We start from the raw sequence: 15,629 nt of genomic DNA, 5'->3' as shown, positions 1-15,629 counted from the left end.
TGAGGCTGTGGGAAGGCAGCAGATGCCCGTTGAAGTTAGAGGGTGAGAGAGATATAGCGTGGAAACAGGCCCTTCGGCCCACCGAGTCCGCGCCGACCAGCGATCCCTGCACATTAACACTGCCCTGCACTCACGAGGAACTCATTTGCACCAAACCAATTAAGCTACAAACCTGTACGACTTTGGAGTGGGGGAGGAAAGTGAAGATCTCGGAGAAAACCCACGCTGGTCACGGGGTCAACCTATAAACTCCGTACAGACAAGTACCCATGGTCAGGATTGAACCCAGGTCTCCAGTGCTGTAAGGCAGCAGCTCTGCCATTACACCACATTAACGTTATGGAGATTGTAAGTCTTTTGGCCTTCCAGACATCAATTGATTCCTTAGGTAAAAGCACAGGCAGATATCAGCAGTAATGCCAAGACTAAGATTGATAGTTTTTGTTGTTTGGCAACAATATCAAGGATTAAGCAACCGAGCTTGGCTCTTGCAGTTAATATACAGATCAATCATGGTCTGATTGATCGTCGGACAATCATGAGGCAACCTGAAACAAGGAACTGCAGATGTTGGTTTACAAAGTGCCGGAGTAACTCAGCGGGTCAGGCAGCATCCCCGGAGAGCATGGATAGACGACTTTTTTAGGTCAGGACCCTACCTCCTCCTATCACAATATTTTGGTTTAGTTTAGTTTAGTTTAGAGAAACAGTGTCGAAACAGGCCCTTCAGCCCACCTAGTGTGCGCTGACCAATAATCACCCATATGCTAGTTCTGTCCTACAAACTAGGGACAATTTACAGAAGCCAATTAACCTCCAAACCTGCACGTCTTTGGAGCGTGGGAGGAAACCAGCGAAAACCCACACGGTCGCAGGGAGAACGTGCAAACTCCGCGCAGACAGCACACAGTGGTATGGATGGAACTTGGGTCTTTTGCGCTGTAAGACAGCAACTCTACCTCTGCGCCACCATGCCGCCCAAATGTATCACAGATATTTTTATATCCCTCTTTTGATCCCAAGGAGTTTGCATGGACTTGGGAAGTCTGTGTAGTTTTAATGCTTGTTCTTAAATATTTCTGCGTTTGCTCATATTTATGTGATGCTGATGTTTCAAATACTTTAAGAAAGATAGTTGCAGATAACAGGAGATAGGTTTCTGGCACTGTTCCTGAAAAAAAGCCAACTGCAGCCCTGGGTCAAAGGATATTGTGGGAGAAATATTAGCACATCTGCACGTTAATGCTTTCATTACAAGCTGAACTTTGTAGATGGGACAGACATTTTGTTATCGTTTATTTATTTTTTTAAAGAAATAAGGCAAGAATGAATAAACAAAAAATTGCTGTGCCGTCTTTAGGTTTTGAATCACGCCAACACATCTCTGGCAAACCAAGGCATGAGATAATCCTCTATCATGCCTACACATGTACATCAATTTTCATTTGAACAAAGATAAATTGTAAGTTGAAGAAGGGCAGAACATCACTGACGTGTTTTTGGATAAGCTCGTGCTTTAGGTCAGAAAATTAATTTACAAGCGGCACGGTGGCGCAGCGGTAGAGTTGCTGCCTCACAGCGTCAGAGACCCGGGTTCAATCCTGACTACGGGTGCTGCCTGTACGGAGTTTGTACGTTCTACCTGTGACCGCGTGGGTTTTCTCCGGGTGCTCCGGTTTCCTCCCATGCCCCTAAGACGTACAGGTTTGTAGGTTAATTGGCTTCGGAAAAATTGCCCCTGGTGTGTAGGATAGTGCCAGTGTGCAGGCATCGAAGGTCGGCGCGGACTCGGTGGGCCGAAGGGCCTGTTTCCATTCTGTAACTCAAATCTAAATGAAACTAAACATGAACTAAACTAAAGAAAAAGCGTATTTTCTTTACAAATCAGCGACGCTACTCAAAGGGCAATCAGGAAAGTATCATGTTGATACAAGGAACTGTAGATGTCTGTTTACAAAAAAGAAACGGACTACTGGAGGGCCATTCTTAGTCACGTGTGTGACCTCACACGGTCACACACGTGACCAGTCATATATATTTGACCTCTTACCCTAAACAAACATTGTCAGCATAACATATAAAGATTTCACTTGATAAACTTCGACATATACAAGTCATATATATCCAGTACAAAACAATGTACCTGTAATGCTTTCAGAATTAGAAGAGGTGTATTCCACAATTTTGCACATTTGTGGTCACACACGTGACTACGAATGGCCCTGGAGTAACTCAGCGGGTCAGGCAGGATCTCTGGAGAACATGGATAGGTGACGTTTCGTTTCGGGGCCCTTCTTCAGGCTGATTGTAGTGGTGGGGGGAGGGGGGGGGGAGGGGGGGAGGGGGGGGGGGAGAGAAACAAAGCCTGGTGATTGAGAGGTGGAAGAAGGCATAGAGTGTTGGAATGGCTCACCAGTGTCTCAGAAGAACATGGCTAGGTTCCCCAGAGATGCTGCCTGACCCACTGAGCTACTCCAGCACACCGTGACTTCTTTTGCAAACCAGCATCTGCAGTTCCTTGATTCCATGTGTTGTGGGGGGGGAATACAGGTGAGGGGAGTTTTGGATTGGCAGATGGTCAGACAAAGACCAGAGAGGAAAAGCCGAGATAAATGTGTGAGGATAGAAGAGGCGTGAAATGTGAAGTCAGAGGAAGGATCGTCACTGATTCATGGCAGCAGAGTATCCACAGATGCTGCCTGACCCGCTGAGTTACTCCAGCATTTTGTGTCTATCTTTGATGTAAACCAGCATCTGCAGTTCCTTTCTACATCTTAAAATGACCACAATGTCCCTCTCTTCCCCTCCTCCTTCCCAGATCTCCCTCTATCTTCCTGTCTCCACCTATATCCTTCCTTTGTCCCGCCCCCTGACATCAGTCTGAAGAAGGGTCTCGACCCGAAACGTCACCCATTCCTTCTCTCCTGAGATGCTGCCTGACCTGCTGAGTTACTCCAGCATTTTGTGAATAAATACCTTCGATTTGGACCAGCATCTGCAGTTATTTTCTTATACCACAATGTGCACATCAAGTCTACTCCGCCATTCAATCATGGCTGATCTCTCTTTCCCTCTCAACCCCATTCTCCTGTCTTCTCCCGGTAACTCCTGACACTCTTACTAATCAAGACTCTATGTCAATAGTTTTTATTTTATTTTATTTTATTTTTTAGTTTAGAGATACAGCGTGGAAACAGCCCGTCTGCCCACCGGGTCCGCACCGACCAGCGATCCCCACTCATTAACACTACGCTACATGCACTAGGGGGCAATTGTACATTTATACCAAGCCAATTAAACTACAAAACCTGTATGCCTTGGGAGCGTGGGAGGAAACCGGAGATCCCGGAGCAAACCCACGCAGGTCACGGGGAGAACGGACAAGCTCCGTCCGGACATCACCCGTAGTCAGGACCGAACCCGGGTCCCTGGCGCTGTAAGGCAGCATCTCTACTGCTGCGCTACTGCGCCGCCTTTGCCAGTTGATATTTTATTTTATTTTTTTAGATTTAGAGATACAGCGCAGAAACAGGCCCACCGGGCCCGCGCCGCCCAGCGATCCCCGCACACTAACACTATCCTACACCCACTAAGGACAATTTTTTTAAACAGTTGCCCAGCCAATTAACCTACAAACCTGCACGTCTTTGGAGTGTGGGAGGAAACCGAAGATCTCGGAGAAAACCCACGCAGGTCACGGGGAGAACGTACAAACTCCGTACAGACGGCGCCCGTAGTCAGCATCGAACCTGAGTCTCCGGCGCTGCATTCGGTGTAAGGCAGCAACTCTACCGCTGCGCCACCGTGCCGGGGTATTGTGGTGTAAATGTTCAATCAAAACCATGGGATCACAGAATTACAATTTGGTGGGGGTGAAGTCTCTCTGCTCTTTCAAAGTATAAGTGTTGCAATTTCCTGTTGTTGATAGCCAGGAACAGCGGTGCCATCAGCAACAGCTTAATGTTTTACTTTGGTTTTGAAATCCCTCCAAGATCCAGTATCAGAGATCTAACGCTGTATTTGTTTCTCATGAATAATAGTGTGCTACGTGTACTGGGAAACAATCCCCTCGCGCCCGGAGCTATGTGGTCAATGTCTGCACTATAACAATCCTGGCATTGCAGCTCAATGTGTTTATTCAAGGTGGCGTAGCCTGGTAGCCAGCGCCCTTGTTTATGGTGTTATTTGGTGCGTGGATTGGGAGGTGTCCAACATAGATGTGATTATTCACAAAATGCTGGAGTAACTCAGCAGGTCGGGAAGCATCTCAGGAGAGAAGGAATGGGCGACGTTTCGGGTCGAGACCTTTCTTCAGACTGATGTCAGGGGGTCGGGACAAAGGAAGCATATAGGTGGAGACAGGAAGATAGAGGGAGATCTGGGAAGGGGGAGGGGAAGAGAGCGACAGAGGAACTATCTAAAGTTGGAGAAGTCGATGTTCATACCACTGGGCTGCAAGCTGCCCAGGCGAAATATGAGGTGCTGTTCCTCCAATGTCCGGTGGGCCTCACTATGGCACTGGAGGAGGCCCATGACAGAAAGGTCAGACTGGGAGTGGGAGGGGGAGTTGAAGTGCTCAGCCACCGGGAAATCATTCCCTAGCAGATGGATATAACAATCCATGTGTTATGGGTGACATAGCTGGTAGAACCACTGTCTCAGAGTTCCACAGAACCAGGTGTGATTCTGACCTCGAGTCATAGAGTGATACAGTGTGGAAACAGGCCCTTCGGCCCACACCGGCCAACAATGTCCCAGCTACACCAGTCCCACTTGCCTGCGCTTGGTCCGTAACCCTTCAAACCTGTCCTATCCACGTACCTGTCCAACTGTTTCTTAAACGATGGGATAGTCCCAGCCTCAACTACCTCCTCTGGCAGCTTGGTCCATACACCCACCACACTTTGTGTGAAAAAGTTACCCCTCGGATTCCTATTAAATCTTTTCCGCTTCATCTTAAACCTATGTCCTCTGGTCCCCGACTCCCCAACTCTGGGCAAAAGACTCTGTGCATCTACCCAATCTATTCCTCTCATGATTTTGTTTCCCTCATCCTTCTGCACACCATGGAATAGAGATCCAGCCTACTCAACCTCTCCCTAGGTTGTTTAGTTTAATGCAGTTTAGAGATACAGTGTGGAAACAGGCCCCTCAGCTCACAAAGAGTCTGTACCAGCCAGCGATCACCTACCTGTATGCATTACTTCTATCCTACACCCTTGGGCAATTTACAGTAGCCAATTACTTCTTCCTCCTTCTTTAGACTTTAGAGATACAGCATGGCAACAGGCCCTTCGGCCCACTGAGTCCATGCCAACCAGTGATCACCAAGTACACTCGGACTATCCTTATCCTATTCCTTTGGGACATTTTGCAATTTTACAGAAGCCAATCAACCTTCTCACCTGTCCGTCTTGGGAGTGTGGGAGGAAACCGGAGCTCCCGGAGAAAACCCACGCCGTCACAGGGAGGACGTGCAAACTCCACACAGACAGCGCCATTAGTCGGGATCGAACCCGGGTCTCTGGCGCTGTACGGCAGGAACTCTACCGCTGCGCCACCGTGCCATCCTCACTCTTGATTAGTAAGGGCATCAAATGTTAAGGGGAGAAGGCAAGAGACTGGAGTTGAGAGGGAATGATATGTCAGTCATGATTCAATGATGCAATAGAACCACTGTCTCAGAGTTCCACAACTATGCCTGCATAGTTGGCACCAAAGTTCATTCCTCATAATAACATTGCTGAATACGACAGGGCATATTTCATATGTGGTGCCTTCAAGCCAATGTGTGTACCACTGGAAGCCAGTGCCAAAGTTGAATCTTGCAATCTTAGAATAGTTGTATGCTCTCTCTATCTGCTCAATAATCTCATCAATCCCCCTTTTTTTTCAATTAAAGGTAAACTACAGGAGTGCATGTTCAAAATCTGCGAGGGTTTGTTCTGCGTTCAACGGAGCCTCGCCAGAACACAGTGCGTCCATTGTACAAAAGAAAAATTTCAGGTAATGCAGTAATTTGAGCAGAGTGCAGACGATTTATCATAATTCGCTTTTCAATGTCTATTTATGGTCTGGTCCGCAGATGGGATTTTTGTCTATGTTTATTTTTCAAAATGTGAAGCCTGTTTTGAAATAAATCTTCAGGTTCTAAGGAATAATCTGATTATAGCCATGAGTGTAAACTGTGTTCTGGAAAATGCACAAATTACTTTGGAAGATAAGAGGATTATGGACAGAAATGCTCGTAATTATTGATGGATAGTGCAAACAAAATCCATCTACACAGATGCAAAAGACTGATTATTTATTCACCTGCAAACTTTTTGATGCTTAAGTGAATTATTTATTATTCTGAAGGGATCTGTTTCATTTCACTGTTCTCAACCAAGGATTGAAGGCATCAAGCAGCATATTCACCCTTGGTGGGCAAAGTTATAAGTAAGCAGTGGTTAACTATTCAAGGGCGTATATTTTTCAATTTTTAATGAATTTTCAACACATTTTCATGTAATATTTGCAAAAATAGGGATCTAATTTGGTTGTAATTTGTATGTTGTTACCAATTTAAGATACGGGGCAGCACGGTGGCGTAGCTGTAGAATTGCTGCCTTACAACTCCAGAGCCCAGAGTTCAATCCTGACTACGGGTGCGACCTGTTCAGAGTATGTATGTTCTCCCTGTGACTGCGTGGGTTTCTTCCGGGTGCTCCGGTTTCCTCCCACACTCCAAAGACGTACAGGTCTGTAGGTTAATTGGCTTGGTAAAATTGTAAATTGTCCCTAGTGTGTGTTAAGGCTGGTGTTAATGTGCGGGGGGTCGCTGGGCGGCACGGACTCGGTGGGCCGAAGAGCCTGTTTCCACGCTGCATCTCACTAATCTAAACGAATGGTTTGTTTTGTATATCAACACCTACGCTGTGTCTAGATTAATCTTCTGGCATTGAATCCGGCCAATTGCTGCCATTAATATATCCACCGAATATATCCACCATTAATATAGCCCCGGATCGCGGGGCTTGGGTCGGCACGCTGCGGACTTTTCACCGTCCGGCGCGGCCTGGAACGTGGCAACTTCAACAGCCTGACCGCCGGAGAAGATGGCAGGGGAAGAGAAAAGGCATTCTGGCCTTCCATCACAGTGAGGAGGTGACTGGAGGAGACTCACTGTGATGGATGTTTTTCTCTTTTTTTTGTTTTGTGTTGGTTTGTGATTGTGTGTGTAATTGCTTATTTTTATTGCTCTTATTGTTGGACTGTGGGCAACGGAATTTCGTCCAAAAGACTTGTTTTTTTGGATGACAATGAAGGTGATTCTGATTCTGATAACACCATGTTTTCCTGAGTTTACCCAATGATGAATTATCCACGTGAATGGACACAGTGAAAACCATTTTCTTTTTAACACTTCAATTAAATTTCCTTTAAACCGGTATCAGTGTGGCGCAAAAAGACACAACATTTCAAATCCCGGTGTAAAGCTGAGAGCTTTAGAACGATCCAGCTCTTTCAACCTATTCCAAGGCCTCTTATAATTGAGACACTAATACTGAGCACAGTATTCTAGATAAAGCTTAACGGGAGCCTCATCCAAAACCAGCGGATATTTAGGAGAGCAAATGGAATGTTGACCTTCGTTTCAAGAGAATTTCATCACAAGATTATAGGTATCTTTCTTCAATTATATTGGGCTCTAAACATAGATTACATTTGAAATGTTTTTGTGTAGTCCTGCGCTCCCTGCCAAAGTGAGAAAATACTTGCTCGGAGGGAAAGCAACAAAGACTCGCCAGATAGAATCGGAAGGCTCGGATCTGAGGGGATGAAGCAGGCTGGATCTATGATCTCCAATCTTTGAAGAATGGGGAATGATCGCATTGAAAAATACACAAGTCTTAAGAGGCTTGTGGGCGCGATGCAGGGCTGATGATCTTTCTGGCTGGGATATTTTTTTTTTGTTGCAAGCTCCTGCTTAATACCATCAGAGTTGACTTTCCCTCAGTTTAAACATGTTAACTTGTGGACCAGCCTTGTTTTTTCCATTTTTTTTTCTAGTTTAGAGATACAGCGCAGAAACAGGCCCTTCCTAGCGTATAGGATAGTGTTAGTGGCGAGGATCGCTGGTCGGCACAGACTCGGTGGGCTAAAGGGCCTGTTATCTCCACTGTATTTCTAAACCTAAACACCTCAATATCATTTTTATAAGGAGTATATTTTATTGCTTTAAAAAACTTGCATTCAGCATCCTATCTGTGAAAAACTGCTCAAACTCATCCCCCTGAAATACATCCCATTGAGTCTGTGGACCGAGTGGACCCAGTAGACAATAGGTGCAGGAGTAGGCCATTCGGCCCTTCGAGCCGGCACTGCCATTCACTGTGATCATGGCTGATCATTCACAATCAGTACCCCATTCCTGCCCTCTTCCCCCATACCCCTTGCCTCCGCTATCTTTAAGAGTTCTATCTAACTCTCTTTTGAAAGCATCCAGAGAATTGGCCTCCACTGCCTTCAGAGGCAGAGAATTCCACAGAGTTACAACTCTCTGAATTGACTCGCCTCGAGGAATGTGAAGGCTCGTCGGACCGTGGGACCGGGATGGAGCCGCTGGAGATGCTGGGCGTGAGGAGCAAGGGCCGGTAGGAAGGAGGGTGAACCGGGATCATGCCTCCAGCGCCTTCAAGGCGCCCGCGGGACACAAAGATGGCCGGGCGAGGAGAGCAGTGGAGAGGAGAGGGACGTCGGTTCGTGGGCCGAGCCGGTCGAAGGTGACGGAGGAAGGCCCTGCCGGAGCCTGGGGCTAGCCTGCATCGGCAAACGCTCCAGTAGACCGAGCACACGGGCCGATCGACCGGACTTTGGAAGCGGGGCCAAAACATGGTGGTGCCCGAGTATGTAAATGTGCAAATAGAATTTCACTGTGACTGATAAAGTGGCTTTGAACCAGTGATTTTCATGAGGACTCTGCAGCTTTTAAGCCAAGAGACAGCAGGCGTTTAGGAACAACGGATAGTTAATTTCTCCATTAAGTAGTTCTGCACATTTCGTGTGGCTGTTTGTGCTTAAATCATGGATGTAACCATGCTGAAAATCCCCAGCATCTCGGTATCAGCTCCCTGTGTAATTACCCTGCTGTTGACAGAGTTAAGGGCAAACGCTTTAACGTTGCTGGGCTTTAACGTTGCTGGTTCTGTAACCATCCCCATAATTTACCACCATAGGTGCTTCTGACTGAAGCTGCTATTTATCATTCGGGTGGGTTGTGCTCGTGCCGACAACACTGCTGTAAGCAAACACGATGAATAGAAATGCTGCACTCTGCATGCTGCATATAAATGTCCCCCTCCCCGCCCCACCACCACCTGTCTCCACACCACACCCAGCAGCACATTCCAGCCACTCCCATCCTCTGCGTTAGAAACAAACGCCCCAGACATCTCCTTTGTGCTTTGCCCCTCTCACCTTAAAGCCACCCCTCGAGCATCCGATTCTTCCATCCTGGTGGTAAAGGTTCTGACCAAAGATACTAGAGGAGCAAGATAGGCCACTCCACTCTAAAAACCGTAGTATGCCATGGCGCCATTTTAGTAGGCAGAAAGAAGGTTGCAGAAACATTTAAAAAGAAAACTAACAAAAATCAGGGAATTGAAAGACGAGATATATTCTGCATTTTTACGGTATCATCACACATACAATACAATACAATACAATACAATATATCTTTATTGTCATTGTACCCAGGGGTACAACGAGATTGGGAATGCGCCTCCCATACGATGCAATCATTTAAGTAATTAACAGCAACCCAACGAAACGAAACAATTGTAACAGTTTTTAGACAGGGTAAAGTGCAAGTTGATCTATGCGTTGTGGCCATCCGGCTCAGCAGGACCGGTTCATAGCAGCTATGGCCTTGGGGATGAAGCTGTTCCTGAGTCTGGAGGTGCGGGCGTAGAAGGCCTTGTATCGTCTGCCCGATGGAAGGAGTTCGAACAGACTGTTGCAGGGGTGTGAAGAGTCTTTGTGGATGCTGGTGGCTTTTCTGAGGCATCGTGTGTTGTAGATGCCCTCCAAGTCTGGTGCAGCGGTAGAAGGTCGTCAGCAGCTGTTGGGGTAGACCAGACTTTTTCAGTGTTCTTAAGTAGAACAGTCGTTGTTGTGTTTTACTGTTCCCCCAAAACACTGATTACACTGCGAGAGGCAGAGCGGACAGCGGGTTTTGCTTACTAAGATGGTGGACGTTATTCTCCTTTTCGTACTACACTCCAGTGATTCATCTTGCTCCTCTAGGTGTTAGAGGTGAATAAAAGGTTAAACCTCCAATAAAAGGTTCAGCAGGTTAATCCTGGGATGAAAGAATTGTCTTTTCACAAGCGGATAAAGAGGACTACGTCTATGTTCTTTGGAGTTCAGCAGAATGAGGGGAGCAGGATAAAAGTGATAATGTTTCCACAAGTGGGAGTAAATTAAACGAGGGGGCGCAGTTACAAGATAAGAGGGAAACACATGGGCACAGCAGTGAAATTGCTGCCTTGCAGCACCAGAGACCCGGGTTCGATCCTGACCACGGGCGCTGTCCGTACAGACTTTGTACGTTCTCCCTGTGACCGCATAGTTTTCTCCAGGTGCTCCGGTTTCCTCCCACACTCCAAAGACGTGCAGGTTTGTAGGTTAAGTGGCTTCAGTAAAATTGTAAATCATCCCTGGTGTGCAGAATAGTGTTAGTGTACCGGGGGATTACTGGTCGGCAGGGACTCGGTGGGCCGAAGGGCCTGTTTCCGTGCTGGATCTCTAAACTTTAAAAAACCAAGGTAGGCTACATTCTTGAGTGCCGGCCAGTGGGCCACACCGGTCAACAATGTCCCAGCTACACCAGTCCCACTTGCCTGCGCTTGGTCCGTAACCCTTCAAACCTGTCCTATCCATGTACCTGTCCAACTGTTTCTTAAACGATGGGATAGTCCCAGCCTCAACTACCTCCTCTGGCAGCTTGGTCCATATACCCACCACACTTTGTGTGAAAAAGTTACCCCTCGGATTCCTATTAAATCTTTTCCGCTTCATCTTAAACCTATGTCCTCTGGTCCCCGACTCCCCAACTCTGGGCAATACAATACAATAGAATATATCTTTATAGAGATTGGGAATGCGCCTCCCATACGATGCAATCATTTAAGTAATTAACAGCAACCCAACGAAACGAAACAATTGTAACAGTTTTTAGACAGGGTAAAGTGCAAGTTGATCTATGCGTTGTGGCCATCCGGCTCAGCAGGACCGGTTCATAGCAGCTATGGCCTTGGGGATGAAGCTGTTCCTGAGTCTGGAGGTGCGGGCGTAGAAGGCCTTGTATCGTCTGCCCGATGGAAGGAGTTCGAACAGACTGTTGCAGGGGTGTGAAGAGTCTTTGTGGATGCTGGTGGCTTTTCTGAGGCATCGTGTGTTGTAGATGCCCTCCAAGTCTGGTAGCTGTGTTCCGATGGCCCTCTGAGCTCTATGGACTACCCGCTGTAGAGCTTTCCTTTCTGCCTCCGTGCAGCTGAGGTACCACACAGGGATGCCATGCGTTAGGATGCTCTCTATGGTGCAGCGGTAGAAGGTCGTCAGCAGCTGTTGGGGTAGACCAGACTTTTTCAGTGTTCTTAAGTAGAACAGTCTTTGTTGTGTTTTACTGTTCCCCCAAAACACTGATTACACTGCGAGAGGCAGAGCGGACAGCGGGTTTTGCTTACTAAGATGGTGGACGTTATTCTCCTTTTCGTACTACACTCCAGTGATTCATCTTGCTCCTCTAGTGTCTTTGGTTCTGACTCTCTACCCAATCTATGACTCTCTTATTTAGTTTGGTTTAGAGATACAGCGCGGAAACAGGCCCCTTGGCCCACCAAGTCCGCACCGACCAGCGAACCACGCACGTTAACGCAACCCTACGCACACTAGGGACAATTTTACATTTACACCAAGCCCATTAACCCACAGACCTGTAGGACTTTGGAGTGTGGGAACAAAGCGAGGATCTCGAAGAAAACCCATGCAGGTCACGGGGAGAACATACAAACTACGTACAGACATGCACCGTAGTCAGGATGGAACCCGGGTCGCTGGCGCTGTAAGGCAGTAGCTCCACTGCTGTACCACCATGGTGTCCTGGTCTCTAACCTTTGATTTTTCCAAGCCGGGTTAATGGTTCTGACTGTCTACCCAGTTATGCCTCTCATATGCACTTCTATCAGGTATCCCCACAAGAGGGTTGCCAACTGTCCCGTATTAGCCGGGACAGCGAGTATTTTGGGCTAAATTGTTTTGTCCCGTACGGGACCGCCCTTGTCCCGTATTAGACCTGTCGGCCAGGACAGTGAAGGCTAACGGAGTGTGTTCCCCAAACGGAGGTTGCTTAGCAACCCGCCTCCCGGCCCGGGCGGCCGCCATTGGTGGAGCGGGAGCACGTGGCCGCTGGCTGGGCGAGGTCACGTGGGGCGCGGGGCGGTGACGTCACCTTGTCCCGTATTTGGGAGTGAGATAGTTGGCACCCCCACCTCACAACCTCTGACGTTCCAGAGAGAACAATCTAAGTCTATCCAAACTCTCCCTGTGGCTAACACCCCCTAATCCACGCATCATTCTTGTAAACCTCCCCTGCGCCCTTTCCAAAGCCTCCGTATCCTTCCTGTATTTTGACGACCAGAACTGCACACATTATTCCAAATGCGGCCTAACCAAGCCTGTCGAACAGTTTGTCAATATTTCCAGTTGTCTTTTGCAGAAAATTATATTATGGGGACACAATATAAACGGCGAATCATTTTCCTGCATCTATTTACAAACATTAAAGATCATTATGCAATTAGTCTTAAAAGATATAAGGCCAGAAAGCTGATCCGAGTGTTAGAGGTGAATAAAAGGTTAAACCTCCAATAAAAGGTTCAGCAGGTTAATCCTGGGATGAAAGAATTGTCTTTTCACAAGCGGATAAAGAGGACTACGTCTATGTTCTTTGGAGTTCAGCAGAATGAGGGGAGCAGGATAAAAGTGATAATGTTCCCACAAGTGGGAGTAAATTAAACGAGGGGGCGCAGTTACAAGATAAGAGGGAAACACATGGGCACAGCAGTGAAATTGCTGCCTTGCAGCACCAGAGACCCGGGTTCGATCCTGACCACGGGCGCTGTCCGTACAGACTTTGTACGTTCTCCCTGTGACCGCATAGTTTTCTCCAGGTGCTCCGGTTTCCTCCCGCACTCCAAAGACGTGCAGGTTTGTAGGTTAAGTGGCTTCAGTAAAATTGTAAATCATCCCTGGTGTGCAGGATAGTGTTAGTGTACCGGGGGATTACTGGTCGGCAGGGACTCGGTGAGCCGAAGGGCCTGTTTCCGTGCTGGATCTCTAAACTTTAAAAAACCAAGGTAGGCTACATTCTTGAGTGCCGGCCAGTGGGCAGTTTTCACACACTTGTGTTTGTTGGGATGTCCCGCTAACAGGAGGTCATGCATCAGGAATGCAGCTTAAAGCCAGAGTTGCGGTTGACCGAGACATTATGTAAGTCGGTATAACCAGGGATACTGAATGAGGTAAGTAGCAGTTGGCATTGGTTTTTGTCACGTGGGAGTGTAGATGCAATCTGGGCTCTGCCACTTTCAGCTTTAGAGCTTATTGAATGAGAAGATTTTAATCTCACCAGCCATGGGATTTTATGGAGGAAAGGTTCACAATTAGATAGCAAAACTTAATTCCAGTCATTTTAGCGTTGAAATCATATAAGAGTACTGCACAGTTTAGTTTAGAGATACGACACGGACACAGGCCCTTCGGCCCACCGAGTCCACACTGACCGGCGATCCCCGCACACTAACACTACGCTACACGCACTGGGGACAATTTACATTTATACCAAGCCAATTCACCTACAAATCGGTCCGTCTTTGGAGGGTGGGAGGATACCGACAATTTTGGGGAAAACCCACGGGGAGAACGTACAAACTCCCTACGAACAGCACGCGTAGTCACTGATTGAGACTGATCAGCCATGATCACATTGAATGGTGGTGCTGGCTCGAAGGGCCGATGGCCAACTCCTGCACCTATTGTCTATTGTAGTCAGGATCCAACTCGGGTCTCTGGCGCTGCAAGCACTGTGAGGCAGCAACACTACCTCTGCGCCACCGTGCCAACCTAATGAGCCACAGAAACGGGCCCTTTGGCCGTCGATGTCTGCACCGAAGATGATGCCAAAATAAACTGACCTCGCCCATGATCCACGCTTGCTATTCAAGGATCGGGGTATGGCAATACTCAACTGGACTGTTTGTAAGAAAAATAATTTCACTGTGTTGGCACTTTGTACATGTGCCAATAAAAGCACCATGGAATGGCACGGTGGCGCGGCGGTAGAGTTGCTGCCTTACAGCGAATGCAGCGCCGGAGACTCAGGTTCGATCCTGACTACGGGCGCCGTCTGTACGGAGTTTGTACGTTCTCCCCGTGACCTGCGTGGGTTTTCTCTGAGATCTTCAGTTTCCTCCCACACTCCAAAGACGTGCAGGTATGTAGGTTAATTGGCTGGGCAAATGTAAAAAAAAATTGTCCCTAGTGTGTGTAGGATAGTGTTAATGTGCGGGGATCGGTGGGCGGCGCGGACCCGGTGGGCCGAAGGGCCTGTTTCTGCGCTGTATCTCTAAATCTATATCTAAATAAAACCCTCCTGATTCTCTTGAGCTACCTGCATCCATTGCGCAGTGCTATGGTGAACCTGCTCGAGCTGTTCCACTCTTTACGGATGCCACTCGATCTAAGACGTGGGAATGCATGCAGGAGACCCAAACTCCCGCTCTACAACAATGTCTCCCTCTCCACGAGGGCATGAAAGCAGATTCATACTGCGGTAGACACATCTAAATTATAGTCATTTGAGACAATTATGATCAAAATTGCACTCTGAGAACCAGACTTGGGAACAGGCGTGTACTCTTACTACAGTACCCATTTAGAATCTGTTTTCACCCTATCATCAAATTTAACACCACGTTTAGCGAATTTATAACAACTTTCTGCAATTTTATTTCGCTCTTCAGGTACTTGAAATTTAAATCGACAAACACATTCTGAGCATGTCTTATCGCACTATCTTTTCTTGTAGATAGACACAAAATCCCAGAGTAACTCAGCGGGTCAGGCAGCATCTCTGGAGAGAAGGAATAGGTGACGTTTTTGGGTCGAGACCCTTCTTCAGACCCTTTTCCTGTCACTAACAAGAGAGCGGTCATTACTTTCACGATGCTATAGTTTGCTTCTATTTCAGCACCATAAGTGTAAATAGGTTCTCGTGTTGTTCACGATGATTCCACCTATTTGTGGGGCTGAGAAACAAAAGGAGAAAAGAAAAACATGCTTGTGAGTGAAAGCAATTGGCTTCCTTATCCATCTGAATGGTCACAGTGAAAATCATTTTGGCTTCCTTAGGGCACAAGGAACTGCAGGTGCTGGTTTACGAAACAAGACACAAAATGCTGGAGTAACTCAGCGGGTCAGGCAGCATCACTGGAGAACATGGATAGGTGACATTTCGGGTCAGGACCCTTCCATCTGAAGAAACATCACCTGCAACGTCACCTATCCAAGTTCTCCAGAGATGC

The 15,629-nt window shown here is 47.4% G+C and overlaps 1 protein-coding gene across 1 annotated transcript in view; it reads left to right on the top strand.

Moving 5' to 3' along the window:
• The window catches only part of LOC144604533 (extracellular sulfatase Sulf-2-like), a 244,641-nt gene that overhangs the window by 66,262 nt on the left and 162,750 nt on the right, over positions 1–15,629 (top strand). Inside the window, exon 3 of the mRNA XM_078419046.1 lies at positions 5,903–6,006. The gene's annotated coding sequence lies outside the window, so the exon portion shown is untranslated. The remainder of the gene's footprint in view (positions 1–5,902; positions 6,007–15,629) is intronic.

This window comes from Rhinoraja longicauda, chromosome 22, assembly GCF_053455715.1.
Source record: "Rhinoraja longicauda isolate Sanriku21f chromosome 22, sRhiLon1.1, whole genome shotgun sequence".
Taxonomy (NCBI): Eukaryota; Metazoa; Chordata; class Chondrichthyes; order Rajiformes; family Arhynchobatidae; genus Rhinoraja; species Rhinoraja longicauda.
This window is presented reverse-complemented; position numbering and strand designations above follow the sequence as displayed.